Source organism: Euphorbia lathyris, chromosome 4 (assembly GCF_963576675.1).
Source record: "Euphorbia lathyris chromosome 4, ddEupLath1.1, whole genome shotgun sequence".
Classification (NCBI taxonomy): Eukaryota; Viridiplantae; Streptophyta; class Magnoliopsida; order Malpighiales; family Euphorbiaceae; genus Euphorbia; species Euphorbia lathyris.
This window is the reverse complement of record NC_088913.1, coordinates 67,739,116-67,745,978: the sequence shown is the minus strand read 5'-3', so window position 1 is coordinate 67,745,978 and position 6,863 is coordinate 67,739,116. Positions and strand designations below refer to the sequence as shown.

Below are 6,863 nucleotides of genomic sequence, written 5' to 3'. Positions count from 1 at the left end.
TTCGCGGTTGATCACAACTCCAAAGTAATTCCTGTGTATTTTCATACGCGGTTGATCAAAACTGCGAAGCAAGAGTAAGACTATGAAGTCGCAGTTCACTCACAGCTCTGCACTTAACTCAACCAGAAAGAGAAATAATACTTCACAAATATGAGTTTTTTTCACATTTTTGCACCAACCATAATGATTTTGCTTTGTAGTTTGTGAAAACCGCGAAGACAACTCATATTCGTGAAGTAGTTTTTCTAGGTAAAATGGACTCTTCACTACCATTTTGAACTATTTTTAAGTACATTTCACAAAATATAGCTATAAACTAACGAAAAAACACTACGATACCCTAAACTCTAAACAAAATCGCAAAAATAGGAAAACGAGAACATAGAATCCTAAAACCAATCGAAATTGCATAATACAATAGATGCGTACCTTTTTGTTGCTTTTTGCTATTGAAATTGAAAGGAAGAAACGCAGAGAAGAAAGCACTTTGAGTTTGCAGAGAAAACAATTACTTCGAGTTTGCACGAAAAGAGAGGAAGAAAGAGGTAGAATTTTATAAGTTGTTGTATATATATGAAGGGTATTATGAGTAATTCATAAATGAAATAGTATAAATATGTAAAGTATTGTGTAATGAGATTAAATATGTAAACAAGCCTCCAATTCGGTCTAGTTTTATAATTTACCCTAATTTTTATTGTGTTAAATATAAATTAGTTAGCGATAGAATGATAAACTTATTATTTTATATAAAATTTATTGTCAAAGGGACCAATTAGTTAGTTTTTTTCAAAATTTAGGAACTTTATAGTATAATTTTGAAAATAGACTGGCTCACTAGTGAAATATTTACAAACTCGTGATATTTATTCTAAACTTAGGAAATATATTTTTGAGAAGAAAATTATGAAATATTTCTTTAGTTTAAAATTACAAAAACAAATATTTACTTTAAATAAATAAAAATTAATTAATAAAGAAAAAATAGTATACGTTGGAAAAAGAAAAATTATGTTGGGAATAGAAGGGGTTAAGGTGCAAAAATATCCCTAACGTTTTGGGTCAGGAGCAATTTTACCCCTAACGTCTAAAATGGTGCAATTTTGCCCCTAACGTTTGTAACCAAGAGCAATTTTACCCCTAACGTTGATAAATTGGGTCAATTTCAGAAATAATTCATCAAACTGTCTTCTTGGTCATGAATTTTATCATCTACACTTCACACATGCGTCATTTTATCAGTAACAAATCATAAACATATGTTGGGATGTGAAAAAATTAATAAAATAATAAAAAAATATACTGTCTTTGGTACGAATTAGACCAAAAAAATTCAAAAAGTTCACCGAATTTATAAATATTAATCTCCAATTCTATTATTAAATTACAAAAAAACATGAAATCTTTTTTTAAAATGAATTGATATGCAATTGGTGCAAAATAATGAACAAAAATATCTGTGTTTTATAATAGTGTCTGAAATTGACCCAATTTATCAACGTTAGGGGTAAAATTGCTCTTGGCTACAAACGTTAGGGGCAAAATTGCACCATTTTAAATGTTAGGGGTAAAATTGCTCCTGACCCAAAACGTTAGGGGTATTTTTGCACCTTAACCCGGAATAGAAGAGATGTAACATACTATCATTAATTAAGTGATTTGCTTCACGCCACCCCTTGATTCCCACATACCGCCTCCAAATTACAATTTTGCCCCTTCCCTTATATTTGCAATATTAAGTTCAAATTCAATTTCTAACTTCCAAACACTTTAGTTCAAACCAAAAGAAAACCCGGACTAATTATGACTGGACGTGGAGGTAAAGGAAAGTCAATCGGGCTCATTTCGGTACGTGTTTCTAATTTTTTTCAATTTTTTTTTTTTTTTTTTAGTTTTCTGTCCCGAAATTCGGGACAGAAAAGTTTATTTTGACGACCATGGCGGGTCCAGGACCCGCCATGGTCATATGCGTGGCGGGTCCAGGACCCGCCATGCTCAAAACCGTGGCGGGTGCTGGACCCGCCTTGGTTTTGAGCATGGCGGGTCCTGGACCTCCCACGCATATGACCATGGCGGGTCCTGGACCCGCCCGTCAAGAGATAGCGGCGGGTCCTGGACCCGCCGATGTAATTTCGAAGTCGTTTTCTGTCCCGATTTTCGGGACAGAAAACTAACAACTAAAAAAAAATTAGAAATATTTAGCGCATTTATTTTAGAAATATTAACGTGTTTTTTTAGAACATATTTAGCGTATCTTTTTTAGAACATATTTAGTGTATTTTTTTGTAGAACTTTAACGTGTAGTTTTTGTAAATATTTAGGGATTGTATTTAGCGTATTGCTTTTAGTAACTGTTGAATGTTTATTTTCCAGCGTGACATTGAAGAGGGTTCCGGACCTCGCCATCCTGCTAGACGTGGTGTTACAGTAAGGAAATGGAATAAATTTATACTTGATTTTGACGACTTGCAAATCAATTTCATGGTGAACCTTGGCCCAAACTGTATCGAGGGATCCAGTAGAGGAATTCAGCCATCTCTTCAAAGAAGAATGTTCACTCTCCACTCTACAGGTTGTTGTGTTGCCAAAATGTAAGAAATCTTTAGTCCACGCAACAACAAACTTCTCTTTGTGGACTAACCATGTATTCTCAACATAAGCTACCACATTACCTATCTTTCCCATTGTATCCTTCATCTTGGCCACTTCCAACTCATATTCATCTACTGTTTGAGAATTTATTATTTTCTTCCATCTGCCATTCTTGAATTTTGAAGCAAAATTCATGTCTCCACCCATGAGTTTGTAGACTCTGTTTTCTACATCCTTGTTAATGTGCCAAGTACACAACATGTGTGCAGAATCTGGAAAAACCTCTCTAACAGGCCTCATCAATCCCAACTCTCTATCAGTCAAAATAACTGTCGGGTTCATGTCAAATCCAATCAAATTCCTCAAACACTCCATAACCCAACGGTAGCTAGATTCGGTCTCATCCTGCATAATCGCATACGCGATTTTGAAATTGTTGTTGCATGGAGTCATCCCAACAATTTCGAAGAATGGCATTCTGTACTTGTTGGTCTTGTATGTTGAATCCATGCCAATATACCAGTGGTACGTCCGTAGTAATTCAACAGAAGCTGGATGTGCCATAAATACATGTGTTAACACATTAGTTTCCGAATCAGCAAGCGAAGCATGATAATACTTGTTCGTGACGGCAAGGTGGAAAAACTGACTAATCATATCTCTACCCTCAAACCCATCCTTCCTCAACCGGTCTCTATAATTGTATACATGCTTTATTGTTGGGTTATCTTCTGGATGTTTCGTACGAAGTGCCGTCATAATAGCACACGGCTTTGCTTGATACGAACTCATGTCACGCACAATTAGCTTCGCTGCTGGACTAAGACCGCTAATCTGTCGGTGTCCCTCCGCATAAACTATCATTTCATGATTATGCGTACTCTGCTCCCCAGCATTAGCAACGATCTGCCAACCCGAAAAATCTTGCAACTGCCTGACTTTTAGCCGAAATGGACAGCCACACGCTTTAGTTTTTGTTTTCCTACTTAAACCATCTTCTAAGGGAATAGGCAATCCTCTATACCGTTCGCCACGTGAACATCTCAGAAGAGTTTGTTTACCTCCGTGTTTATGCGAAGAAATAACGATCTCGAAGGGGAAGGAGCAGCCGTGGGTATCGATCTGGGCACAACATACTCATGCGTCGGGGTTTGGAAACATGACAGAGTGGAGATCATAGTCAATGATCAGGGGAACCGGACGACGCCTTCTTATGTTGCTTTCACTGATACGGAGCGGTTGATCGGTGATGCTGCTAAGAATCAGGCTGCTATGAACCCTGTTAATACTGTTTTTGGTATGTACTTCCTATTCTTTGTTTTTTTCTTCTTTCTGTTTGCATCTACTTAAAATCTGCTTATGTTTGTAACTGAGTGTGAATCGAATTTAGATTCTGTTGCTTTCAGTTTTTGGTGTTGTTGCTTTGATTTCATTGATGTTAGAAGTTTCTTTTGCTATATCAGTTACCGATTTCTTCTTTGTGGTTATTTATTTTTTGAACTGAAAAGGTTTCTAAAGAGTACTCCGAAGATTTTTGCTATCTTGAAGTTCATATGTTTATAATGTTGTTAGCTCTACTTGAGCAGAAAAAGGAGGCAGAATGTGGAAAAAGAAATTAACCGGAATCAAATTGCTTTCTAGATTGTTAAGAAAATCCTTCAGTTTAAATTGTATGCTAATTTGGTATTACTCGTTAGTTTCATATGTTTAATTTATAATACTCTACAACTATATGGCTTGCAGATGCAAAGCGATTGATTGGTAGAAGATTCTCAGATGACACCGTACAGAGTGATTTAAAGCTTTGGCCATTTAAGGTAATTGCTGGTCCTGTTGGTAAGCCTATGATTTCTGTTACATACAAGGGTGAGGAGAAACACTTTTCTGCTGAGGAGATATCGTCTATGGTTCTTAGTAAGATGCGTGAAAAATGCAGTGGTTACTGTCCCTGCTTACTTCACTGATGCCCAGCGTCAGGCAACAAAGGATGCTGGTGTGATAGCTGGCCTTAATGTTATGCGTATTATCAGTGAGCCTACAGCTGCAGCCATTGCCTATGGTCTTGACAAGAATGCAAGCAGCGCTGAGAAGAAGAATGTATTTATTTTTGATTTGGGTGGTGGTACTTTTGATGTCTCACTTGTTACCATTGGAGAGGGTATCTTTGAAGTCAAGTCCACTGCTGGTGACACCCACCTTGGAGGTGAAGACTTTGATAACATAATGGTGAACCACTTCATTCAAGAGTTCAAGAGAAAGCATCAGAAGGATATCTCTGGAAATCCTAGAGCCCTTAGAAGATTGAGAACTGCCTGTGAGAAGGCTAAGAGGACTCTCTCATCCACTTTTCAGACAGCTATTGAGATTGTTTGCTTGTTTGAGGGTATTGATTTCTACACAACCATTACTCGTGCAAAATTTGAGGAGTTGAACATGGATTTTTTCATAAAGTGTATGGAGCCTGTTGAGTTGTGTTTGAGGGATGCCAATGTTGACAAGAGCAGTGTCGATGATGTCGTTATTATCGGTGGTTCTACCAGAATTCCAAAGATACAGAAAATGCTGCAAGACTTCTTCAATGGGAAAGAACTATGCAAGAGTATAAACCCGGATGAAGCTGTTGCATATGGTGCAGCTGTTCAGGCTGCCATATTGAGTGGTGAAGGCAATGAGAAGGTGCAGGATCTTGTGCTTTTGGATGTTACACCTCTCTCACTCGGAGTTCAAACTGTTGGAGGTGTTATGAATGTTCTGATACCAAGGAACACTACCATTCCTACAAAGAAGGAGCTGGTGTTCTCCACTTACTCTGACAACCAGGCGGGTGTCCTGATACAGGTGTATGAGGGCGAGAGAGCAAGAACAATAGACAATAATTTACTTGGAACATTTGAGCTTTCTGGTATTCCCCCAGCATCAAGGTGTGTCCCTCAGATCACTGTGTGCTTTGACATAGATTGTAATGGTATATTAAATGTTTCTGCTGAGGAGAAGACAACAGGGCAAAAGAAGAAGATAACAATCACTAATCACAGGGGAAGATTGTCCAAAGAGATCGAGAAAATGGTAGAGGAGGCTGAGAAATACAAGGCGGAAGATGAGAACATAAAAAGAAGATTGGTGCTAAAAATGCATTGGAGAATTATGCATATAACATGAGGAATACTGTGAGAGATGAGAAGATGAGTTGGAAATTAGACACAGATGACAGAAAGAAGATTGAGGATGCCATTGAGCAAACTATTGAATGGTTGGATGCAAACCAGCTAGGTGAGGCAGATGAGTTTGAGGATAAGATGGATGTGCTGAAGAGCTTATGCACTCCTATCATTGCCAATATGTACAGGTGATGAAGTTTTCCCCAATGCTAGTTTGTCTTTAATTAAGTTTTGTTTGTTTTCTCATTGAAGAGACAGAGGTCAATGGATTTTCACCCACCATCTCACCAATGTTTGAGTGAACAATCTTAGAATTCAAAATATTATTATGATTTTAATTAATTAATCTGTGTTTCTTCTATCTTTTCTTATCCACTATTTGTCTTTTTTGGTAACTTTTCTTCTCTTTCTAATTCTTATTTTTCTGGCTTCTTCCACTAGTGCTCAAATACTAGCAAAACAGTTTGAACAAATGAACTGTTCCAAACAATTTCTCCATTTAGAGTGGATACTAAAGTACTTTATGGTGAATTTAGCTCAAAACGTAGACAAAGTTACCGCAACCCATTTAACTTGATGAATTGGATAAATATATTGTAACTTAGGAGAATAGTTTAATGGGATTAATTTCCCATAGGTTAATGGTGATTACAAGAGTATAAATAGTTTTCACAACCGGATCGAATGTAAAATTAGATTTATAGTTGGCAATGGATCAATCACTTGATTCAACTAAATGATTTAAGTTGATCGAACCGATTGACATAATAAATAAATAATATATATAATTTTATTTATATATATAAATATAAACAAACAAAATTGATTCAAATCAACTAAAAAATACTTAAACTTTTTGCTGAAAATAATAATAATACAACTACAACTACGTGTGAAGTAGAACAAGGAAACCAATAACATTTTTTTTTTTTGTTGAAGCAAACAGTCCATATATTGAAGAGTTAGAATACAAACTTTAAACAGTAAAATCTAGAGGTACTAAAGACAATTCCATGAGTCCTAATACATAATAAAAAAGTTCTAGCAAGATCATGAGTAACTCTATTTGTAGAACGTCTAACAAAAGTGACATTGTTAACATTAATGTCACTG

General features: G+C 36.3%; 1 pseudogene; it reads left to right on the top strand.

Moving 5' to 3' along the window:
• Positions 1 to 3,849: 3,849 nt before the first annotated feature.
• LOC136226775 (heat shock 70 kDa protein 4-like) lies at positions 3,850 to 5,942 on the top strand (annotated as a pseudogene).
• Positions 5,943 to 6,863: the final 921 nt, after the last annotated feature.